This window comes from Notolepis coatsorum (genome assembly GCF_963971535.1).
Source record: "Notolepis coatsorum genome assembly, chromosome: 6".
NCBI lineage: Eukaryota > Metazoa > Chordata > Actinopteri > Aulopiformes > Paralepididae > Notolepis > Notolepis coatsorum.
Window position 1 is genome coordinate 176710661 of NC_140170.1, and position 26816 is coordinate 176737476.

The following is a 26816-nucleotide window of genomic DNA, read 5'->3' on the forward strand; positions in this document are numbered from 1 at the left end:
GTGTACAAAAAATCTATGCAAATGAATAAAGGGGAGATGATTAAACAGAAGGTTGGATCGGGCCAAATTCCCCTTTCCAATGGCAGAGTATCACCAGGCGTGCAGGAAGAACCGAGAATGAAATCTACTGTATGTACAGTTCCATTCTTATAATGGATATGGCTCCGCCATTTTGGATCAGATTGCAACAGGGATTGTTGCTAAATGTTCACAGAAGGTAGACACACTAACTGCGCTCCAATCTATGCCAATAATGTTCAGTTTTGTGGTAGATAATCCTGAGAAATAAGAGAAATAAAAAAAATTTATCAGGAAGTAATTTGCTTGCAGGAAGCTGGAATCGGCTGGGAAAAGTAGTTTTTCGAAATTTCAATGCTCATTGAGGCTCTGGAGAGCTCTGGAGCGCGACGCTAATTCAAAATGGCGGATATTCGCTAAATTATATGCCATAAACTGAAATCTCACTAATAACACATTACGGTTAACCTATTGGTAAACAAACATACTGCTGAAAATATACACTATGACTGCTGTTATATGGTATATGACATGGTTAGGGTATTTACTCTTGGATACATTAAAAAAAAAAATGCAACCTTATGTCATAGTCTAGAAAGATTGATTTATGACGTGATGTCATCTGCACCGGCGGACCGCAGAGGCTAAAGAGGTCAAGAGGTTAATGTTGCATTTATTTTTCAAATGTAGCCAAGAGTATTGATTGATTGATTGATGTTTTTTATTTTCGTGTCTTACATACAGATGTATGCCCAGCCCATATGGGCTAGACTAGAGTAAAGCGTACCCTAACCAAAACCTAAAACTAATTAAATCAGCAGTCAAAGTGTATATTTTCAGCACTACGTTTGTTTACCAATGATTTTAAGTGTTATTAGCGAAATATGAGTGTATACATATTTCGGCGCATCTAGACAGAAACCTGATCAATTAGACGCAAGGAAACTATGCCGCCATTTTGTTTGTAGTCCTATGCAGAGAGGAGATCCAGGGCTTTTGATGGGCTTTCGAATATCATAAAACTACACTTCCTAGCTCAATCCCTGTCAATCATCTGACTTTTTTTTTATTTTTTTACTAAAATGTTTGACTAAAAGGTCAGTATTGTTCAGTTTTTGGTTTATGAAGTAGGCCTCTCACTCCAGTGGTACTTACTCCATTATAACTCCAACAAAGCACTAGTCCTTGAGTGTGCCCCTGTGTTTCCTTGGTTTTGTAGGTCTTTTCAGGTAATTTTGTCCAAAAACAAGTCTTAATTCCAGATTCCCGGGATGTATGGTGTGAAAAAATTATGATGTCGATTTGCATATTCATGATTGACGCATCGTATTGTTGTTACTTGTATACCTTTTGCGGTGGAAATGGACGTTCAAAGTAATAACATGTGCAATGTGTAATCTAACTAGTGCACAATGAATGTTGAGATCAGAGGCTCTGTGTAGGATTGTTAGTAACTGTCTAACTGTACATATGGCTGTTTTACTCTAGTAACTGTTTACCTGCATATATATATAATTGTCTCCACCAGTGACTGTCTAGTTGCATATATATCTGTTCCCACTGGAGGGCGCTCTAGGCGGAGCCACCCAGGTACTCTACCTTAAGGCGAGTATAAAAGCAAAGGTATCCACCCATTTCGTCCTCTACCCCAATGTCTCTCAGTGAGAGAAGACTCGCCACAAGGTGGTGTACCTGAGTGGCTCCGCCTAGAGCACCCTCTAGTGGAAACAGACATATATGCAACTAGACAGTTACTGGTGGAGACAGATATATATACAGGTAAACAGTTACTAGTGTAAACACTATGTAGGCTATAGTTAGACAGTTACTAACAATCCTACACAGAACCTCTGATCTCAACATGACTAATCGATAAAATAATCTACAGATGAATCGATAACAAAATAATCGTTAGTTGCAGCTCTACTCTGTATCTTTCTCTCTGAATCTACCTCTCTCTGTATCTGTATCTCTCTCTCTCTTTCCCCCTTCCTCTCTCTCTCTATATCTCTCCCTGCCTCTTTATTTTTTAATGCTCTCTATTAGAGTTGTATTTTTGTGCTTCATTTATTTTTAAAGGATATAGTTTGCAGCCTCATGTATTCAGTTCTAGCAGAGTGAAACCGTCCCATCGCATCAGTAAACCTGACAGTCTGAACAAAAAGCCTAACGTGTTACTTACTTGTATAAAACTCTCATTAAACTGAGCAGGACTTTATGAAACCTGACTGACTGACTGGCCTAAGTATGCGAGGCGTGTTCTCACCCACATATTCTCAGGCTGGATGCAGTGAGCGACCAAGTGCACCAGCGCTGACAATGAAGGACTAAACTATAAAATCAACCTTAAAGGGGACATGTACTATAAATGTCATTTTTCAGTCTCTAGCATTGTATTATAGTAATAGGAGTTAGTATCAATGTGTTTTAGTGTCTAAATACCATATTGGCGGATTGCTCTGATTCAGCTCAGATAATTTCCTGCTCTAGTAAATTAGTCCATCCTGATTTGAAGGCCTGAGTCACGTCATTCAGGCTCTGGGTAGAAGACAGTGATGTGATTGGCTCTGTGGTTGTAGCTAATGCCCGCTCACAATCTACATAGACTAGACAGCGAGTGGAAAACCACTTCCTCATACTGCGAGGCAGTGAAACCCGACACCTCTGCATACTCTGGAGGGAGAGAGAGAGAGAGAGAGAGATAGAGAGGGAGAGAGAGAGGGAGAGACAGAGAGAGAGAGAGAGAGAGAGAGAGGGAGAGAGGGAGGGAGCACTTGGGGGGGGGGGCCTGCCGCGCCACGCAGGAGAGGGGAGGAAGGGAGGCCCCCCCCCCCCCCCACAAGCTGCCGCAGGGAGAGAAAAAACTAAAGGAAGAGACGGCCTGTCTTTTTTTTCTCTCTCTCTCTCTCTCTCTCGCACCCCCCCCCCCCTCTCTCTCTCTCTCTCTCTCTCTCTCTCTCTCTATCTCTCTCTGTCTACCAGTCGCAGACTGTGTGGACTGACTGGCGGGCGGAGCCAGGCCATAACAGCCTGAAATCTTGAAGCTAGAAAATGATGGTTCTGTATCGTATAGCTCTCGCTCGGCGTCACTCTCTGCACTGTCCTCGCACACGTGCACGCGCACTGAATAAAGACCACAATGTACCTTTAATCCCAATATTTGTCTGACCACACCCCTATCAGCTTACCCATATAAGCAGGGGTGGGGCCGCCTATTGCTTAATAACAGCGGAGCAGTGCTGCCGTTGCTTCCGCGCTTTCCCTGATTGGCTGCGACACGCCCCGCGGCAGGCGCGGCAACCGCAGAGCGGAGCAGCAGAGCTTGCGGCATTATGTAACCGCCCTAATCCGCCATGATTTTCATTCGAAGCTCAGCTCACCTGGCAGCGCAGCGGTCCTGCGGTCCGTTGTTGACAAGTTCGAATCCCATCAAATTTTTTTTTTAACGTGTATTCTTTCGCCGGTTAAGGTTAGGCATGGTTAAGGTTAAGGTTAAGGTTAGGCATTGTTTCGGAGTTGGTTAAGGTTAGAACGATTAAGTTTAGGCGCTGTTAAGGAGCTGGTTAAGGTTAGAGTTTGTCTTAGAGAATGGCAATATTCTTTCTATGGTTAAGGTTAAGGTTAGGCATGGTTAAGGTTAAGGTTAAGGTTAGGCATTGTTTCGGAGTTGGTTAAGGTTTGAACGGTTAAGTTTAGGCGCTGTTAAGGAGCTGGTTAAGGTTAGCGTTTGTCTTAGAGAATGGCAATAGACAGCCTATTTGCGCACTGCCGCTCTCCCGCGTTGCCGCGGTCACATGGTCAAATTGTCACATTCTTGCACTCCTCCGCTGTTAGAAAGCAACACGCGGTGGGGCCACCCACTCGCCTCCTTCTCGCTTTTCACCACAAGGAAGTGCCTCGGTAGATCCCCACTTGAAGTGATGTTAGGAGAAGAGTTGGAAAACAAGGATACGTTGACATCATATCTTTATTTTCTCTCTCACTATTTTCGAGAAAATACGGCGATATTGTCTTCGTACTGGAGTGTCTGGAAGATGATGATCATTCTAAAAATCCTCCACCGGTTTTCGTATTGGGAGCACGCCGCTGCATGCCTCTCAACTGCAGTTCCTTGCTGTGTTGGTTGGGGTGAAACCTTTCAGGACACAGCTGAACTGTAGGACGCGCCGCTGTTGTGAGAAGCGGTGGGTTTCAGGTTGGGTGAGTACTGTTTGCTTGCGGCTCCACTTGTCTGTTAGTGCTATGGGGGCTAACTGACAATGTTTACGAACACCGGCCCCAGTTTAAGGTCTTTTGGTTCAGCCTCTTGGGCAGCAGCGGAAGACCTTGATCTGAAGCCCATTATAGTTTAACTAGTGGGCCACGACCATTAACACTGGTGATCCCTGTGTTTTCTGGACGAGTGGATATCTCTCTGTCACCGTGTTAGGCCCCATCTTTCATATCCAAATGAGAGTATTCCCTCACGAGGAGATATGGGCATAGATGTTCATTAGCGGAAGATCTGTGTTCAAAGTCAGCTACACAGGCCAGTTGGGTATTGTGCTGGCTCCGTCGGGTGTTGGTAGAATCACCGTTGTAAAACTGTGTTAACATCTTGTTTCTCTTTTCTCTTAAAAAGTGAGGAGGGTTTCAGAACGGCGGCCTGTCTGGGTGAGTGTTATATCATTGTGTACAAGTTCAGGTGATAGCTGCTTAGCTTATGTGCTAGTGGTGGCCTACTGTTAGCCAGTCAGATGTTAGCTGCGGTGCTAGCCTGCTGTGATCACTGCGTGGCCTACCTAAGTTGGGCCTACTGTTAGCCAGTCAGCTGTTAGCTGCGGCGCTAGCCTGCCGTGATCACTAGGAAACGTTAGCTTGCTGCTATCGGCCAAGGCCCAGCGCGGGGTGGCTCCGGCTCCTCGCGCACCGCCGCGGTTCCCAACTCCCCTCTCCCTCACGGGGAGAGGCGGGGGGGGGGGATTCGAAGCTCCCCGTTGGTCGCGTGCGCCATTCGCTCGGCGTCTCGCGGGCAGGGGCGGTAGCGACCGACGGTTGGAGCGGCCGTTAGCTTAATGCTACTCTGTTGAACGTGCTTTGATTATAACATGTTTTAAACACTCTTGACTACGACGTCATCTTTGACAGAGGATGTTCGTCGAACCTGCCCTGGGCCAGGACGGCAAAGCCTGCGACAACAAAGGGGACCGTAGCGACGGGTTGGAGCGGCTCCGGGTAGGCAAGGTTTGGCCAGACCTTGTACACTGCTTCTGGCTTTCCCTTCTAAATGTTTTGTAAATAACGATGTTTTCCAAAACGAGTGTTACTGCACTACATTTAGGATACGACGCGAGTTATGTTTGAATTGTCTTGTCACTGGTATTTAGCTTCTCCATGCAAATCGGGTTGTTGTTACAGATGTGAAAATGATCTGGTTTGTTGTGTTGAGAAACATCATGTGTGTTTATATGTACCGTGTACTCACAACTAAGGGGGTTAACTAACCTATAAAGCTATGCTTAGTGACAAATGAGTGAAGAATGATTTTTTCTCTGCCTGTAATGACAATGAACAGTGTGTTCACATATTAACGGGTTTTCCTGTTTTAACTGGCCGTATTAAGGGTAAAGTAGGAGGATTGTGTTTCCCCCCGGTTCCCTGGGGACTTCTTCATCCTCCTATCAGACATGTTGTTGCACTACATTGTGTCACTGTGTGGTAGGGATGCGATGTAACCCTTAGCTTGATTGCTGAGGTTGTGCTAAAACTACTGGAGAAACTTTATTTTCCTAAAAGAAAAGATTGTTTGGTTGCTTTCGTGTGTGATTAGCAAGGCCTGTGGCCGATACTAATCGAGAATTATGTATTCTCTCATTATGAAAAACGGCGTTCCTCTGTAGAGTGTTTTTGCCATTTTTTGTAGGTGATGATGGGTTGTGTGGGTCATGTGACATACAACTGGGTTGGACTGGCCACAGAAGCACATGTGTACGTTTGGTACCGGGGCTCTTGGAGAGCCCTCTCTATTCTGTGTTTTTTCCTTAGTAAAAATCAGATAGCAGGTTAGCTCATGCGCTGTGTGAAGCTGTCAGACGCTTCATAGAGCTGACTATGACTGTGTCATACTCTCTTTTTGTCATTACATCGTATCATGGGTGTGGGGTCGTAAAGGGGTGAACTGGTAACCTTTCCTCCCCTTTTTTCTGTTGGTCAGGGGTAAACCCACCTGTCCTTCAAGGTTCCTGTCACGTTGCGGTTCGGCACGTTACAGGGTGAGGGGGGGGGGGGGGGGGGGGGGGGGAGTTTCCTGGTTCCACGGCCTGGAATATTGGGCGTGTGCACCGCAGAAATTCCCCCGCCATAGAGTACGTCACCGTGCGCGTCTCTGTTGGTAGGACTTCCGTGTGCTGTTCAGGTCCATGTGATGGATCTGTTTCGGGGGGTGGTCAGGGCTCCTCCTCACCAAGCTCCTATTCGGGCCTTCTGTGAGTTGGGACTCCTCCTTCCATGTGAGGGAGCCTCCTTCAGAGTACAGAGCCTCCTCCTCAGATTGTCAAGGTGAGTGCACCCTCTAGAAGGAGTCCTACTCTATTGTGTATGTATTCGATTCAATTCGATTATTGAGTGTGTATGGGTTCAGTGCCTCCTCCCCGGAGAGCCCTAAAAACAATTTTTTACATGGCTCAAGGTGCAATATATTCTTTTCAATCTGTACAGCTCGCGTGGGAAGTCTCTCTGGGGATTCCCGTCTCCTTCCTATGGGAGGGTGGTGGGATGTAAAAATGTGAACAATTTTTACCCCCGGCTGTGTAGACTGGGATACATACTGTTGGTGCTTCCTTCTTTTCTACTAAAAAGAGTTGGAGTTAGGAAGTATCACACCCCTCTTGTCGTTCCCCTGGGCGCCTTGGGGATTCAATGACAGGTCTAAATAGCCTGTTCATTGATGTGGGTGTGTCCCGACGCACATATAGTGCTAGCTCGGGGTGTTCTGTAAACAGGCGACTGACTGGCACGCCTTGGTTGCTTGAGGTTAAAACTGCGTTTTTATAAAGCAACTGGGATGGAGGTTTTTCCTCTTCCGACGACCAAATCCGACGACCTGGTTTTGGTTATCGACGGGTTCTCGTTCATATCTGGGGGATGATGACGGAATGGATCTGAACATATGTAGAGGGATCTCACGCCCTGGGGGTGGGCCACCGGGCGCAGTTCCCCCGAACGTCTGGGTGGCGCCTTCTTTTCATGTTAGGGGGCAACTCAGTCACATGATTCAGCAGGTGTTGCCGATTGGCTCGAACACGGTATGTTTATAAATAAGAAACCAGTCTATACATGGTTCCTCTAATCAGTTAACAGGCAGCGCTAAAAAAATCACTTTTGTTTGATATCAAACAGTCGTGGTAATGAAGCTGCAGGCTGAACTACTCCCACCTCTATTGATCGTGTCAATTACTCACGTTTTCATTTGATGGGTTTGAACAGAAACCGCGTTGGGAATGTAATAACTCCCTTTTAAAGAACGATTCCTTTTGTGAACAGGTTCACTCATTAATAGGTAATGTCCAATCTTTTAGACATGTCTGGGTGGGAATGGTTCAAATACAGTGTGAAGACGGTAGTGGTAGATGTGGGGAAAGCCTCTGTTAAAGGGAAATCAATCAATACATATAATATCTAACATTAATAATCTATGTAGTAAGACTCCAGGAACTTAATTCTCTTCACTCCACGCTGGATGACATTTACACTGATAAAGGTAAAGAGCCGGATGTCTGGAAGAGGGTGAAAACAAGTCTACATTATCTACCTATTCTACATATCAGGGTCTCTGACATGAAGGCCACCTAATCATCTCCCCCTTAATTGGCTGATATCAATCCCTGTCTCCTGAGCCATTGAACCATTGTGTAGTGTGATGTGTGCCGGGTGCCAGTGTATGGCAGCCATTGAGCCTGCGTAGCCCAAGGTTGGGTTTACAGTGGTGGTGAAGGAGGCAATTTCCACCCTATATTGAAAAGCACTTTGAGTGTCTAGAAAAGAGCTGTATGAAATGCAATGATCATTCATTCATCTGAGTCCAGAGTGCACCACAGCAATTTGTATAACATTAAAAAAAAAAAAAAAAAAATCTGCACACAAATTGACAAAATAAAAAATTGCATAAACTTTAGACATAAGAATAGGTATAAAAGACAATAGTGTAATGTAGATGTGCAGATTTAAGAATAGGCATAAAATAAGTACAATAGTGTCGTATATTCTATGTACATATACTAGGTTAATTACAGTGTACACAGGTTGCTAAATGGATAGAAGAAGGATATAATTGTGGAATGGTTTTCCCCCTTATGACTCCTAGCCAGAGGGGAATAAATGTGCAGACTTGACAACAGAGCTCGATTTCAACTCATTATTTATTGCCAAAGGCCCAAAGGTGGAAAGAGCAGGTTATGACATACAGGGATTATTTCATTTCATCAAGCATGATGAATAAATGGTCATAGATGCTTTCACATTCAAACAAATCTATACACACATATTCACATGGTTATTCAATGAAAGGGAATATATTATGCAATCACATGGTTAACCTGGTCTAAGATAGGGACCTTATATTTAAACTAAACAACACCAAAACAGTGGTTATCAAATCAAATCAAATCAAATGTATTTGTAAGGCCCGACAACACACGTTAATGTCCCCATGGGCCGGACACGTCTTCTTTAAACAAGTCAAGAAGAAACAACAATAAGTCAAGAACAAAACAAGAACACCATAAGGTCCAACAAATTTAAAATAAATGCAAATAAATTAATGAATGCAAGCACTCCCAGACATACCCCACGCGAAGGTAAGGAAAAACTCACTAAAACCTAACAATAGGGAAAAAATGCTCCACAGGCAGTGTGGAGGAGAGAAACCTTAGAAGGGCCATTCAAGGGGGGATCTCCCTTCTTAGATGTCGGTGATAGTAGTGTTGCAGACTAACAGTTGGTAAGCATGCACTCATGTGTGTAGTGAAACACAGATGAGTGCATGCAATAGCAACTGAACATTTTGAAAAATTAAAGATAGAGCTGATAGCGATAGCAACTGAACATTTTGAAAGATTAAAGATAGAGCTGATAGCGAATCTATTTGAGGCACAGGGGCGACGCAAAGAGGGTTGCGTCCTCCCTGTCTTAATCACGGAGACAGGGAGATGGGGGGCAGCGCAGAGAGGGTCGCAACCTCCCCGACATCATCGCGGGACGTCCAGCACTCCGGTCACCACTACGAGACCGCCGGAGACAGGGAGACAGGAGGGCACGCAGAGAGGGTCGCTTCCTCCCGGCCTTCATCGCGGGACGTCCGACACTCCGGTCAACACTCCGGGACAGCAACTCACAGGGAGACAGGGAGACGGGACAGGCGTTAGTATCTTCTGTCCTGTACCCCTGTGTTAGTTCTGTTTTCCCTCTCAGGTGTGTCTCGTTCCCAATTACCCTCTTGTGTCAATTGGTGTGTGTATATCTGCCTTGTTTGCCAACCTCCCTTGGTCGGTTCATTGTTGGAGTGCCCTACTAGTGTTTGCTTGTGTTTTGGTGTCCACACTGTTTGCTGTTCCTCGTCCTTGTTCATGTTCTGTTCTCCTGTGTTCCTAGTAAGTTTCCTAGTGTTAATTAGTTTGTTCCACCATTTTTTGTTTTCGTGTAAAGTTCGTCTCGTTTGTTAGGGTTTTATTTGTAGTCAGTTGTTCAATTTTTTCCTTGTCTGCCTTGCAGTGATTTTTGTTGTACCTTTGGGACTTGCTCTCATTTATGAGATTATTCTTTGTTTTTTGTAGTTTGCCCTCTGCCGGCCATTGCTGTGCTTTCTTTATTTTTTGCTCAAGTAAAGCATTATACTTTTGACATTCACCCCTCGCTCCATGTCTCGCTATTGCCTATTGCCTTCTCCTCGTCCTGTTCTGCGTTTGGGTCCTTCGCCAACACTAATCCCTAACATATATACTCAGAATTTATTTTTGCCGAACCACTGCTGCCTGGGCACAGTGATTTCATCCCCTCAAAACGTTTTTTAAACGTTGCAGCTGTTCCCTAAGCCTAATGCATGCACAGAGAAGAAAAGGGTATGTATATGCTTGTCTAACACCAGGATAGATGGCAAATAAGCTAATCTCCCAAACAGTTGGCGTGCTCCTTTAAGGTAACAGTGTGGTTAAGGTTAGTGTTATGGTTAAGGTTATGGTTAGTTTAAGGTAACAGTGTGGTTAAGGGTAGTGTTATGGTTAAGGGTTATGGTTAGTTTAAGTTAAGAGTGTGGTTAAGGGTAGTGTTATGGTTAAGGGTTATGGTTAGTTCAAGGTAACAGTGTGGTTAAGGGTAGTGTTATAGTTAAGGGTTATGGTTAGTTTAAGGTAACAGTGTGGTGGATGTGGAGCAGTACGGTCAGACCTGGGCCTCACAGTAAACCCCAAAAGGCCAAAATGGTGATATTCCAAAAAATCCAGATCCCAGGATGTTCTACCAAAGTTCTCAATTGGTACAAAACATGTAGAGTACTGCACACACTACACATATTTAGGAATAAAACATGTAGAGTACTGCACACACTACACATATTTAGGATTAAAACATGTAGAGTACTGCACACACTACACATATTTAGGATTACAACATGTAGAGTACTGCACACACTACATATATTTAGGAATAAAACATGTAGAGTACTGCACACACTACACATATTTAGGAATAAAACATGTAGAGTACTGCACACACTACACATATTTAGGATTAAAACATGTAGAGTACTGCACACACTACAGCTATTTAGGAATACAACATGTAGAGTACTGCACACACTACAGCTATTTAGGATTAAAACATGTAGAGTACTGCACACACTACAGCTATTTAGGATTAAAACATGTAGAGTACTGCACACGCTACACATATTTAGGATTAAAGGACATTCTATGTGATACACATATATTATATATACAAACAGAAATACCATTTAGACCATTTAAACAAATGTAGTTATTGATCCAATGAGGTGTGGGGTCCACTTACAAAACAAGACTTTACTCAATAGGATAAACACCACATTGAGACTCTGGGACAGGGGAGTGAGGGCCATGGAGGGAGGTATTGAGGGGAAGAGAGAGAGAAGGAGGGAGGGAATGAAGGAGGGGGAGAGGGAGGGACATGTGGGAGGTATTGAGGGGGAGAGAGAGAGAGGAGGGAGGGAATGGAGGAGGGGGAGAGGGAGGGCCATGGAGGGAGGTATTGAGGGAGAGAGAGGGTGTCGTATCCATTGACTTGAAAAACTGTTTAATTTCAACAAATAATGTGTAAATGTGTAACTTTGGTGACTGGTTGACTGCCAAGAAAACAGGTTGAAACAACACCAGGACAACGATAGGTTATGTAGATAACCTAGTTATATTAGTATTGGCTAAGCGTCCCGCTCTGAGCCTTACGAGATACTCATATCTCCTGTGATACCTAATGTATCTCCCACGAACAAAAGCACATGCACCCCACCTGCATGGGGCCCCGCCCCTTATGGTGGCCACCGCCCATATAACCATGACCCTGGTCATGAAACACCCTTCCTCGCCAAAACCCGTCCCAGGAAAAGATCCCTCAAGAGGGAACTCAGGGCGCGCAGAGCGGGACGCTTAGCCAATACTAATATAACTAGGTTATCTACATAACCTATCGTTATATTTCGTATTGCATCGCGTCCCGCTCTGAGCCTTACGAGATAATGGGGAAGAGCGGGCGCGAGACCCGACAGATGTACCCCCTGAGGACCCGTAAGCCCACATCAAGGGGTGCGGGGAGCCCTGTCACCCCATCCTTCCTAACGAAGGGGGGGCGCAGTCAACTCCACCTGAATGCGAACAAGAGGGAGCCAGAACCCCTTGAACACACCGTACAGGCGGAACCACGTGTGACTCAACACACTGCGGCCCATACCCATACACTCCTGCTACCCGACCAAAGGACGGGAAGCAGGAAAGGCCACAGACCCCAGAACCGCCTGGGAGACAGAACCCCCGGTCATGTCCATGAGGAAAAACCTTACAAAGGAGCCCGGGGAGGACCATGAAGCTGCAGCACAGATGGCCTCCACCGAGGCCCCACCCAGGAGAGCGGCAGAGGCAGCCACCCCACGAGTGGAGTGCGCCCTGACGCCCCCAGGGGGATCCTGCCCAGCCAGCGTGTAGCAGAGGGTAACACCCTCGCACAACCAATGGGACAGGCGCTGCTCCGACAGTGCCTTACCAGCACGAGCCCCACCGTAACAGACAAAAAGCTGGTCGGTAACCCTGAAATCCTGAGTACGGCTGAGGTAAATCCCCAAGCACGGACTGGACATGACAGGTGAAGGCCCGCATCTAACTCACCAGTGTGAGGAGGAGGACGAAACGCCTGAACCACAATATCCCGGGAGCGGAAGGAACTCCGGATATTCTCAGGCACGAAAGCAGGATTAGGTCGCAGAGTGACACCGCAATCGGTCCGAAAAGACAGGCACTCTGGATGTACCGAGAGAGCACAGAGCTCACCTACGCGTTTAGCGGAAGTGACAGCCAGAAGGAACGCGGTCCTGAAGGACAGCTGTCCCAACGGCACCCGCTCGAGCGGCTCAAACGGGGCCAAGGACAACCGACCGAGGACCAATTGAAGATCCCAAGTCAGAGCCAAGGAGCGTTGCACCGGCTTAACGCGTCGAGCGCCAAGCAGGAAACGCTTCACAAGAGGGTGGCTGAACAAGACATCCCCTCAAACCCCTCATGATAGGAGGATATAGCTGCTGCATATACCCTCACCGTCGAAGCCGACAGTCTATCAAGGAGAGACTGGAGGTAACTAAGGACAGCAACCAGGGGGCAGGAGACTGAGTCCTGGCCCCCCGCCTTACACCACACTTGGAACATACGTCATCTGCCCGCGTAAGCGCGACAGTGGAGGGAGCATGCGCATTCCAGATGGTAACACCATCAGGATCAAGAACCTGCGCCCCTCAACGTACCCGTCCCAACAACTGACCTAACAGATGTATGGGGAAGAATCCCTGGCGGCACGGCATCGGTCCCAGACCTGCCTGGCCATGTCCAGACGCAATCCTCACCCGTCAGGATGAGGGCCGCCCCGCGACAGTACACCTGCACCCACATTCTCCCTGCCGGGGATGTGGGGAGCCCTTAGGCCGCGCAGATGGAGGACGCCCATAGCCAGCCGCCCGCCGCCTGGTGCAGACAGGGGGAGCGTACTCCTCCCTGTCTGTCGATACACGACACTGACGTCGTATCGTCCGTCCTGATCAACACCATTTGTGGACCAGAAGGACCGCTTTCAACACCAACACATTGAACGTAGCGCAGACCGGGCAGCATGGTTTGCCAGCTGCCCCCTACTGCGTTGGCCCGACGCATCACCAGCGAGGGAGGCGTCGGTGAAAACGCGACGTGAGACAGCGCCGTAACCGTCCTAGGACGGAACCTCCCGAGCGTGTTGACAACACGCTCCGAGATGGATGCCCATAGCCCTCCAACCGTTGACTGGGAAGAGGAATACTCTACATCCAGTCTACAGCAACCCCAGGCTGGTAGAGACCTGCCTGGTACGAGACCTGACGATCCACCTTGACCGCGAAGGACCAGAACGTCATCAGGGCAGAACACTCCGTAACCCCGGATGACGCAGAGGCCCCAGTGCGGCCTCCACGCACTTGGTGAAGATGCGGGGAGCCAGAGAAAACCGAACGGCAGCCTCTGGTACTCATACGCTAACCCTGCAAAGGAAGCGTAGGTAAGCCCTAGGATGGAAGATCGGGGATGCGCATACGCATCCTACAGGTCTATGGAGGAGAACCAGACCCCCACCTGACAGTGTTCAACAGGTAGGAGACGATCCAAAAAATGCTGAACCTTCCCATGGGACAGGTCCAGCCTGGGTCTTACACCCCTCCCTCCCGACTTCTCGGGCAGAGAACACCGGGAGGAGAACGCCACGACGATGGCTTGCTTCGTCCACAGAGATTGGATCTCGTCGACCAGAGCTGTCCCTGCTGGAGACCCCGACAACAGGGTCTGTACCAAACCTGAAAACGGGTGGGGTTGTGTAAACACAAGTCCCCGCCTCACCATTCTCTCCATCTACCTCGACATATGGTACTGCCGTAGTCATATGTGACGACACTCCCAACGCACCCGCCGTCACGTGGCGCAGGTCCGCCAGGAACTGTAGATAGTTGGCCCGGTCCCCCCCGCTGTGCGAAGACAACCCTGGAATCGTGCGAGGAGCGCGTTCCGTGTCGGAACACCTGACCCTGACACCACCCACGAGGCAATCGCACCCAAGGGGGAACCCCGACAGAAAAGGGCCTGTCTGATACGGGGGGCTTCCGATCAAAAAAGCCCCCCCACTGAACACCCCTCCAGAACATGCTGAAGGAGTTGTTCTGCAGCCGGACATGCAAGGTGTAAGGCCCCCATGGGTTCCTACACACCGTAGCCCTGCAGTGATATCACTACCACCCCAAACCATGTGAGCTGCGACCACTTGCCAATATTCCAGGAGTGGGAGCACCAACATGATACCTGGCCTGGCGAAGGCGAGGCCGGGGAAGCCCGCACTGTGTGCCTCAAAAGGTTTCGAGCCCCCCTGCTGACAACACTTAAGTTGACAGACGTAACACCAGGCTCAACCAACACAGTTCAAGGTGTGGGAGCCGCTTGACAGCACAACATTCTCACGGACAGACCCAGGCTCAGCCATCAACTGGGTGTCAGCCCCTGTCTCCATGAGAAGCGAAGAATGGGGCCGCATACGCTTCAATGAAGGTTTGCGGCCCGCAGCCAAAGGAGAACGCTCAGAGCCCCGCTTCTGGGGATACCAGAGAGAGGATTGAACGGGGAGCGGGCTGCTCGCGGCAAAATGACGACGGAGTGGTTTACCAACACCGAAATCACCCAAAATGGCCGATCCCTCGGCCGCCAAGACTGTCGGCCTCGCGATACCCTGTCGATTCTCCAACCAGGGCACCACTGGCGGGGGAAACATGGCCGCCTGTCGAGGGCCCCGTCATCGCCGCTGACGAGGCCGTGCTCTCTCTTCTTCTGGCTGCGCGGTGTGAGGCGGTGTAGGGCCTAGGACAATACCGCCCGCGCTCCAGCAGAAAACCAAAATCCCCTGCGGAGAGGGGAACCCTGAGCGGTTATAGCTTGCGGCTGGGTCAAAGCTAATAACGTCAACAACCTTGCGATGTGTCGACGTCGGCCGGCCCTCAAGGCCCCTCCACCAGACACCATTTCTTTAATAGAAAAAACACCAATTTGAACACAGTTCTAATCGTTGCCAATTCCATACCGTGGCGGTACAAGCCTTAACAGCCCACCAGCCACTCGCCAGGCCGACCCATGGTGTCGGCCGGGCGGGGCATTGTTTCAATATATCAAAAACAAAGGACTGACGTTAACATGGAGCACCAGTGGTGATTGCAAACAGCACCCTCCACTGTGGTGTGGACCATGAAAAGGTTAAATGAATAAAAGAGCTAAACCACAAAAACTGTAGAATGAGCAAACCCATACACACAAAGTTTAAGGGGAGACGGACCAGACCCGTCTTCATTCAAAATATTCACAACAGAACACCAGCCCTAGTTTAGCCCATTTACCAAAAAAGGTAAACAAAGCCCCCCCCCCGCACTACTCCCCCAGTATACCGATTGACCGTCAGTATGAATGGTTTGAGAGGAGAGAAAGCTGTAGCAAGACAGACCTTCTCATAGCAGAGTGACAAAATGAAACAATAGCCCCCTACACAGGGCCGCCCCAGGAGATGGGGGGCCTCGCGTCTAAAAACGCACAGGGCCTCACATTTCTCCCAAGCGGCCCTGCCCTTATACTACTGCAGCCTAACGCCAGGCAATGTGGAACCCAAGACAACAATTGCCTGTGCACAGACACGCAACATGTTTACCATGTCGGCTGGACCCATAGCCCCACTACCCGACGCCAACCCAGATGGGAACACCGTTCAACAAACCCCGCCGGAACACAAGGTAATACCTGGCTAGAACCTAGCCACGACCTACCCCGTTGTCAACCCATTTACCCGAAAAAGGTAAATAGAACTCAAAACCCCACAACAGCTACCGACTGACCTTCATTGATGAACCGGGCAAGAGGCGGGAGAGTGACAACATCTCACGGCGGAGACATTAAAACAGCATAGCAATTAGCAGTAGTGATAGCATGCGGCAGTAGCGATAGCATGTTAGCATAGCTTTAGATGTTTTAGCAGCACGCCCAAGACAGCTTGGAAACCGTTCCCTGCAGAGAACGTTCACCAAACCATCTTGCCCCTGGCGCCAACACACAACAAGGTTGTGTTAACAACACAAACCAGCATTACTAACACTAATACCCATGCCTGAAGACACAGGGCCTACCTGAGTACAAGCTGGCCCGACAGCCAGCCTTGTACAGCTGAACCTCGATGTGCAGTCATCAAACGAGGAACATCACAGGCCCGTCGTGTCGCCGAAAACATGCGTCGAAGATGCCAGGGGCCAGCAACCTCCGGTAAGCTTCCAACATTATTAATCTTCCTTAATCTTTTCATTCCGCTAGCTCGTATGGTGCACGCATCCAATACGCTGGGACGAAAATAGAGGAAGGGTGTTTCATGACCAGGGTCATGGTTATATGGGCGGTGGCCACCATAAGGGGCGGGGCCCCATGCAGGTGGGGTGCATGTGTTTTTGTTCGTGGGAGATACATTAGGTATCACAGGAGATATGAGTATCTCGTAAGGCTCAGAGCGGGACGCGATGCAATACGAAATATAACTGTTTGACTCTTAGCGTGGGAATCCCTTTCTGACTATATACTCAGGGTAACAGACAATGGAGAATGTTAATGTAGCCAGCGCCAGAACAATGAGACCAAAAGTCACACCTCAGTGTGACTAGCTTATAGTAGCGACAGCTGGTCTTACCAAGTATGGTATTTCCTTGCTCTGGAAATATATCTCAAGAATCATAGTCTGACTTATTAGATAAAAAGGGATATTTGAATGTCATTAGAATTTCAACTGTCTATGAAGATAATAGAACATGTTCTGCTACTTCTCTGTTAAAATGATTATATAAATAGGATGGAAATCTCAATATCAATAAATTCAGTTTGGTAAATACAGGTTTGTGTCATCTTATATAGAGTGGCTGGTATTGAACTATAGGTAAAGAATACATTGTTTTAATTCTGGATATATATATATAATTCATTACACTAAAGATACACATTAGAAATGTTTTATTATTCAACTGCTACACAAGAAATTATTCTGAGGAACCATCCTCTCAGGGGGGGAGAAGCCACAGACAGCAGACCCCCTGGGCTGCAACAAAACGCCCATATATAGACATGAAGGCAGAGAGGAAGAAACCCAGAAAAAGCACAACTCTTGTTCTGTTTTGAAGACATTTCATTGGTAGAGACAATGTTTTGGATGTAACTCTGATTGGCTGAAAGTAGTCTAACCCGTGATGTCATGCTTATTATAAAAGAGAAAAACAGTAATAAATCTGGAGGTCAGACACCCAGTCTGAGCCTCCTCCGTCCCCATTCTTCAATTGACAAACCTGTGAATATGTGAGTATAGACTTGTTTGAATGTATAGAACTGAACTGTTAGTTTGACTAGATGTGTAAAGCCAATTTAATGGGCTCCAGGAATGTGAGAGTATCTATAACCATGTATTCATATTTGTTAAATGATTAATCCCTGTATGTGTGAAATCATCTTCTCCGCTTAGGGCCTCACAAAATAAAGCAATGCGTTAATTCAATCTGTTGTGGACTACCAAACTCATTTGGGGGAAAGCCTATTTCACCATTCTTCTCTCCATTTCAGCAAACTGTGTATACTGTAACTAACCTAATATGTTTATATAAGTTACGACAAGGGGGGTAGGGATGGAGGGAGAGACGGAGGGATGTGGTATTGAGGGAGAGAGAGACAAAGAGAGAGGGAGAAACAGGCGGACAGGGAGGGAGGTGAGGAGGAGGCTGAGATGGAGGGAGGTGGTATTGAGGGAGAGAGAGAGAAGGTGAGAGAGAGAGAGAGAGAGAGAGAGAGAGAGAGAGAGAGAGAGAGAGAGAGAGAGAGAGAGAGTTTATGACATGCAAGGAACTTCACCTTGAGCTTGAACTAGCTCCCTAATGTGAATGAAAGAATTCAAACAACTTCATGACACGTTGACTTACCTCCCCAGTTCTCCAACTAACTCACTTTCCCAGAATCCCGTCTGATCAGTTCTGCAGTGAGGTCTATTAACATGCTGCACCAGTCATGCACCTGGGCTGTAGTCCCCACAGGACAACACATCATTATCTACACTGTGTGTGTGTGTGTGTGTGTGTGTGTGTGTGTGTGTGTGTGTGTGTGTGTGTGTGTGTGTGTGTGTGTGTGTGTGTGTGTGTGTGTGTGTGTGTGTGTGTGTGTGTGTGTGTGTGTGTGTGTGTGTGTGTGTGTGTGTGTGTGTGTGCATGCATGAGAGAGACAGAAAATGAGCACTGTATTTTTGTGTGCGAGTGTTTCTGTTTGCGTGCAACTGTGTGCAAATGTGTTATTGTGGAAGAGTGTGCGCGTGTGCATGTGTGTGTGCGTCTTATATACAGTACATTATGAGAAGAATAGCTGACCTTCTCTCACTGCTGCTGAAATAATAATGACAGATAGCTGTCACCATGATACACACACACACACACAGACTCACACACACACACACACACACACACACACACACACACACACACACACACACACACACACACACACACACACACACACACCTACACGCACACACACACACACACACACACACACACACACACAGATAAGTTATCTGGAATGAAACCCTTGTATCTCCAATGCTGCTGATATTTCAGTCAGGAACCCTCTCACTGCTCCACCTATTTGATCTACTATCGTGTATAAATACTTTGTTAGCGCATCATTCTAGATAGATGTAGACTATAGGGCCCATTGCTGTAACCTATATAGGTTAGGGGTGTAACGGTACACGTATTCGTACCGAACCACTTTTGGTACGGACCTTCGGTTCAGTACGTGCTGTGTACACGAACAAATGCAACGTTACCACTAACATGTGCAGAACTTTTTTTCCGTGCAGAACTTAATTCAAAACTCCAACTTCACCCCCTTCCCAAAATATAACTTGCACAGAGTATAACCCCCCCCCCCCCCCCACACACACACACACACACACACACACACACACACACACACACACACACACACACACACACACACACACGTACATGGGTTGGTCATTATCATTATTACTGTATTTACATTTACATTTACATTTAGTCATTTAGCTGACGCTTTTATCCAAAGCGACTTACAAGTTCTGTACGACAAGCCATCAGGAAGGGAACAACTCTATCAGCTGAGTAACAATGTTCATCAAAGTGTTGAGTGCTACAGTGTAGGTTAGTTTATTAGGACAAGTGCATGACAGTATGGTTAGTTAGGGTTAGATAATTTTTTTTTTTTTTTTTTTTTTTAATTCAGATAAATGTTGAAGAAGTGCGTCTTTAGTCGACGGCGAAAGATTGGACGTGTTTCGGCTGTCCTAACTGGGGTCGGTAGTTCATTCCACCATTGTGGGGCAAGGATTGAGAATAGGCGACTTCTCTTTGATGACCCTCCCGGAGCTTGGATAGGAGTAGGTCTGAGGCGGCCAGAAGATGCAGAGCGTAGGGGTGACACCATGTGAACATCAGGTTAGTATATGTAATATTATGTTATTTATATGTGGTGTGTGTCTTGGTACTATTGTACTAATTCCCTTTTCTTGTTCCCTTTGCCAGGTGCCGCCCGTCCCTCCTCTGAAGAGTGCCGATTGCCTGATGAGTGGCAGCTGACGGCAATCGCCTCAAGGGACGGGTGGATAAAGCCTGGCATGTGACACACACCTGGGCGCCTCACTGTGTAATTTGCAGTGACCAGAATGGAGTGAGGTTGCCTCTGTTTGCCACTATTGAGTGGATTATTGTATTGGCCTTTTTATGCCAATTGCCACTGTGTGTGGACTATTAATTATGTGCTGCCTGCGTGGACCAAACCCCGTGTGGGGTATATATACTGTTGGCCCTGTTTTGCCATTTGCCACTCTGTGTGGGGTATGTATATTGTTGGCCCTTTAGATTCATCGTACACTGTGAGCTATATGGTTAGAGTGTTGATTCATCCTACACTATGAGCTACATGGTTAGAGTGGTGTTTCTTTGTATAAACAGGTAAGTTTGATTGTGTCAGGTGACACTTGTGGTTATTTGTAATAGCCCTAATTATCTTATTGCTGGGTGGTTCCCAGATTCCCAACCACGTGGCATGTGGTTGTGTGTTTAGTGTTTGACTGTTTGTCTTATCTATTCCTGTTTGTTCTCCCCTACCATTTCCCTGATTCTATATTGTTGTGGGTACCATTCCCCATTGTTAATAAATATAGTTTAACTTTGGAAAACGCTTTGTATTATTTCCTCCTAACGGGACCTGTGCTTATTAAAGCACTCACTGGACGGGCTGGCTTCACAACAGCCCGCTCCAGGTATAATTTGTTTGGTCATCAGACCTTTGAATGTGACACATCTCTCTCTCAGTGCGTGAGGAGGAATTGGTGCTAGACTGAGAAGGGGCATTCTCTCGGAGCGAGATCAAATGAATGACAGTTTACGGCATATATAACATCCATAGGACATAAAGGACATTCATACACAGCAATGCGCCTCCGAACAAGGTGTGATACACATGAAACTATATATTTTCCTTGGCATGAAACGGGAGATAGTAATGAAACCATTAGGGACCTGCATCACGCGTCTGTCTCTAGTCATTATTCAATATCTACACATTTACCCTGAGGGATGATTTGTGCTCAAAACTGAAAAGTAGGTTATACTTACATTCTTGACGCTAGAACTCCCAAAATAGCATTAGCATAAAAAAGGAAGGTAGGCCAGCTGTAGTTTGTTGCATATAACTTTGTCTCGAAGTTCCACAAGTTTATCAAAACCAAAGTATTTCCAAACAGGGCTTTTATATTGCTCAGAGTGCTGTATTCGTGACCGAGTTGGGTTCTGAACTATCTGCCGTCACGCCATGCGGTTGTTGTTGTTGTTGTTGTTGTTGTTGTTACTACTGCCACGTTTCTTCAGCTCAATGAAAGTAACGCTGCGTCACGCTTGCGTGTCTCCTATCCGTCATGCAGTGCATTCAGGTCAACACGAGAAGTTAAGAGGAACACAATCTAATATACATTTTTACAATCGAATGTATGTTGATTATTAATTGGAATATAGAATATATGTGTTGACAGCCCTACTTAACAGTAACTGCACACTACATCACCCCCGAGTGGAACATGGAAAGCCATGTTCTGAAAACCTTCCCCCACTGTATCATACTGAGTCAGTGTTATCCTCCTCCAATGAGTCACGCTTTACTCACGTCAGCCTGATATCACCTAAAATATGGAAATAATGTACTAATCAAACACAAGAAAAAAGGGACATCATGTACGTTATGTTACAGCTTTAATATATTTACATATTGTATCGAAACATTTTTAAATAAGTACATATATTACATAATAAAAAAAAAACTGTTTATGTTTTCAGAAAACCTTTAAGTCTTAAGTTTAAAATGACAATTTCAACAGTTAATCTTCAACAGTAAAGGGTCTAGTGACACTGCAGCCATTAAAAGTACCACTCTAAAACTAAAGGGTAAGTTATAAAGAGAAAGGTCTCCACCCTCTAGTGAGGACACAGAGTGCCCCGCTCCGTACTAAATCAACACCGTCTCCAGCAGCCAGCCTGAAGGCAGGTCCACAGAGGGTTCTCTCTCCAGAGCTGCTGGACTGTGCATACCTAATTAAAGGTCATCTCAAAGTGAGGGAAATGTCCACACCTATGCAGGTCTCACGAGTCATCAAATTGACAAAGAAACAAAAGGTAGCCTAAAGTATAATGTATCATTGTCTGTAAAAAGCAGAAGTTCCATCCTCACACCACAACAACTAGTCACACTCCTTCAAGAAGCATAAGTTAAATCCTCACAACACAACAACTAGTCACACTCCTTCAAGAAGCATAAGTTACATCCTCACAACAACTAGTCACACTCCTTCAAGAAGCATAAGTTACATCCTCACAACAACTAGTCACACTCCTTCAAGAAGCAGAAGTTACATCCTCACAACAACTAGTCCCACTCCTTCAAGAAGCAGAAGTTACATCCTCAAGTCACAACACAACAACTAGTCACACTCCTTCAAGAAGCATAGGTTACATCCTCACAACACAACAACTAGTCACGCTCCTTCAAGAAGCATAGGTTACATCCTCACAACAACTAGTCACACTCATTCAAGAAGCAGAAGTTACATCCTCACAACAACTAGTCACACTCCTTCAAGAAGCATAAGTTACATCCTCACAACAACTAGTCACACTCCTTCAAGAAGCAGAAGTTACATCCTCACAACACAACAACTAGTCACACTCCTTCAAGAAGCATAGGTTACATCCTCACAACAACTAGTCACACTCCTTCAAGAAGCAGAAGTTACATCCTCACAACAACTAGTCACACTCCTTCAAGAAGCAGAAGTTACATCCTCACAACAACTAGTCACACTCCTTCAAGAAGCAGAAGTTACATCCTCACAACAACTAGTCACACTCCTTCAAGAAGCAGAAGTTACATCCTCACAACAACTAGTCACACTCCTTCAAGAAGCAGAAGTTACATCCTCATAACACAACAACTAGTCACACTCCTTCAAGAAGCATAAGTTACATCCTCATAACAACTAGTCACACTCCTTCAAGAAGCAGAAGTTACATCCTCACAACACAACAACTAGTCACACTCCTTCAAGAAGCAGAAGTTACATCCTCACAACAACTAGTCACACTCCTTCAAGAAGCAGAAGTTACATCCTCACAACAACTAGTCACGCTCCTTCAAGAAGCATAAGTTACATCCTCACAACAACTAGTCACACTCCTTCAAGAAGCAGAAGTTACATCCTCACAACAACTAGTCACACTCCTTCAAGAAGCATAAGTTACATCCTCACAACAACTAGTCACGCTCCTTCAAGAAGCAGAAGTTACATCCCTCACAACACAACAACTAGTCACACTCCTTCAAGAAGCAGAAGTTACATCCCTCACAACACAACAACTAGTCACGCTCCTTCAAGAAGCATAAGTTACATCCTCACAACACAACAACTAGTCACACTCCTTCAAGAAACAGAAGTTACATTCTCACAACAACTAGTCACACTCCTTCAAGAAGCAGAAGTTACATTCTCACAACAACTAGTCACACTCCTTCAAGAAGCAGAAGTTACATCCTCACACCACAACAACTAGTCACACTCCTTCAAGAAGCAGAAGTTACATCCCTCACAACAGTAAAAATAGACGTGTTCAATCCCAGCGACAAACCACTGATAAACATGTTAGTGACAGGAACCAGTGATAAACATGTTAGTGACAGGTCATCACTGATAAACATGTTAGTGACAGGTCATCACTGATAAACATGTTAGTGACATCACTGATAAACATGTTAGTGACAGGTCATCACTGATAAACATGTTAGTGACTGGTCATCACTGATAAACATGTTAGTGACAGGTCAGCCTGCACACGGGTGCAACAATGCCAAATACTGAGTCCTCGAAAACACGCTCAACAATCAGGTAGAACGGTCACCACTATGGGAGCATTCAGAATTCATAATAGAACCAACGTGCCCTGTTCATTTATTAAGAAGAGTTATTAAATGCATCAATCCACTCAAATTAAAAGCTTTAAGGTTTTACACATGGATTGGCTTTATGCTACAACATCACATTTTAATTAACCTGAATGAGTGACCAGCTTTAATGAAAGACATGCTGGAAAAGAACCAAACTGTGCATCACTAATGACAACTCTAAAACCCACAGTGATGCAACAGTCCACTACTGAATGTACTGTAGACAACATTCCACATACTGCAGACTACTGTAGACAACATTCCACTACTGCACACTACACTGGTACTGTAGACAACATTCCACTACAGCAGACTACACTGGTACTGTAGTAGACAACATTCTACTACTGCACACTACACTGGTACTGTAGACAACATTCCACTACTGCACACTACACTGCACTGTAGACAACATTCCACTACTGCACACTACACTGGTACTGTAGACAACATTCCACTACTGCACACTACACTGGTACTGTAGACAACATTCCACTACTGCAGACTACACTGGTACTGTAGACAACATTCCACTACAGCAGACTACACTGGTACTGTAGACCAGGGGTTCCCAACCTTTTTTCCCCCAAACATCTCTGATGAAATTCCTGGACCCCCCTCCTAATAAAATACCATAAAATACTTTTTTTTGTCATTTTAATACTTTTTTTTGTCATTTTAATAACAAACTGCTTATACACAGGCATATGCATCATAATTAGACCCACTATGCTTCTTTGACGTGTGCCTTCAATCAACAAATCTCATCTTGCACCATATGTATTTAAAAATGTTGGCCAATATTCAAATCCTGTATTCATCCTCTCAAATCAGGCCCTAATGGTGAACGGTTTGCATTTATGTTGAATGAAGTAAGAATCCACTGCAGTAAAAATATCCTCACCTCGAGTGGTGGTAGTAAGGTTGACTGACATGACATGAGAATGTCCTGCTTCAGATCCTCATTTTCGATATACTGCACATAAACGATGAGCACAGCCTCGTCTGCGACAGTTGTAGTTTCATCAAGTTGTATGGCAAATGGACCTTTTCTAAGCTTTTCTGACAGCTGCTGCTCGCAATCACTTGACATCTTATCAATTCGGTCTTTCACTACATTGTTCGAGAGTGGCACTGATTTTAGTTTATCCGCCACCTGTGGGCCGCACAGTTTCTAAACCATTTTGATGCAGGCTGGTTTGATGAGCTGCTCGCCAATATTGTGCGGTTTCTTTGCTTTTGCAATTAAAGGCGAACACTCAAAGGAGGCTTCGGTAGCCTTCTGTAAATCACTGCCACCCCTGCTCCACGCTACTCTAACATCAACAGGCTTGTTCGCCTTGAGAGACTGTTCTTTCCTCCGAAAAAAGTTTGCCAACTTTTCTCCACAAATCACACAATCAGGTCGTTTGTCTGGTCCCTCAGTGAAGCCCATGGTGATGTAATTTTCGCGATTGCTGTAGGTCCTAACTTTTTTTGCAGATGAGCTGCCGTCATCTCCTTTTCGTTTGTCACACATTTTCGCCTCTGGCGGCAGACTGCAGATGAGCCGAGAAAGTTAACTAGCGTGCTAGGCTAGCTACGGAAAGTGATACAGTCAACTGATTCGCGTTTTAGCGGCTACCCGGTAGCCTACTGTTAACGTTCAAAAATCATGTCTAGATGTTTATTTATTTATTTATCTTTATTGTGTATTGTAGTGGAGAGACTATTCATGCTTCTGATGATAAAAATATGCTAATAAAATATTTATCTGAAAAAAAAAAAAAATACCTCAAATCATCTGTGGTCTGACTACCACCACCACCACCACTACCACCACCACCAACTGCGCTCCCTGGCGGACCCGGTCCGCGGACCCCAGGTTGGGAATCACTGCTGTAGACAACATTCCACTACTGCACACTACACTGGTACTGAAGACAACACATATCATTCTGCAAGGAATGCAGGCCGAATTGGCTCCTAATTCTTCACCTCACACCCACACATAGACACAACTTACCAAAAGCAACATTACATGTCTATGGGACGGATCAATTTTCTCACACACAAATCCTAGAAAAGATTATTGGCACGATAAGTATCAATTCAGGTAACAATGAGACAAGACTCACTTCCACCCTTACATGACTAACGAGACGACAAGACTCACTTCCACCCTTACATGACTAACGAGAAGACAAGACTCTCTTCCACCCTCACATGACTAACGAGAAGACAAGACTCACTTCCACCCTTACATGACTAACGAGGAGACGAGACTCACTTCCACCCTTACATGACTAACGAGAAGACAAGACTCACTTTCACCCTTACATGACTAACGAGAAGACAAGACTCACTTCCACCCTTACATGACTAACGAGAAGACAAGACACTCTTCCACCCTTACATGACTAACGAGAAGACAAGACTCACTTCCACCCTCACATGACTAACGAGAAGACAAGACACTCTTCCACCCTTACATGACTAACGAGAAGACAAGACTCTCTTCCACCCTCACATGACTAACGAGAAGACAAGACTCACTTCCACCCTTACATGACTAACGAGAAGACAAGACACTCTTCCACCCTCACATGACTAACGAGAAGACAAGACTCTCTTCCACCCTCACATGACTAACGAGAAGACAAGACACTCTTCCACCCTTACATGACTAACGAGAAGACAAGATTCACTTCCACCCTCACATGACTAACGAGAAGACAAGACTCACTTCCACCCTTACATGACTAACGAGAAGACAAGACACTCTTTCACCCTTACATGACTAACGAGACGACAAGACTCACTTCCACCCTCACATGACTAACGAGAAGACAAGACACTCTTTCACCCTCACATGACTAACGAGAAGACAAGACACTCTTTCACCCTTACATGACTAACGAGAAGACAGGACTCACTTCCACCCTTACATGACTAACGAGAAGA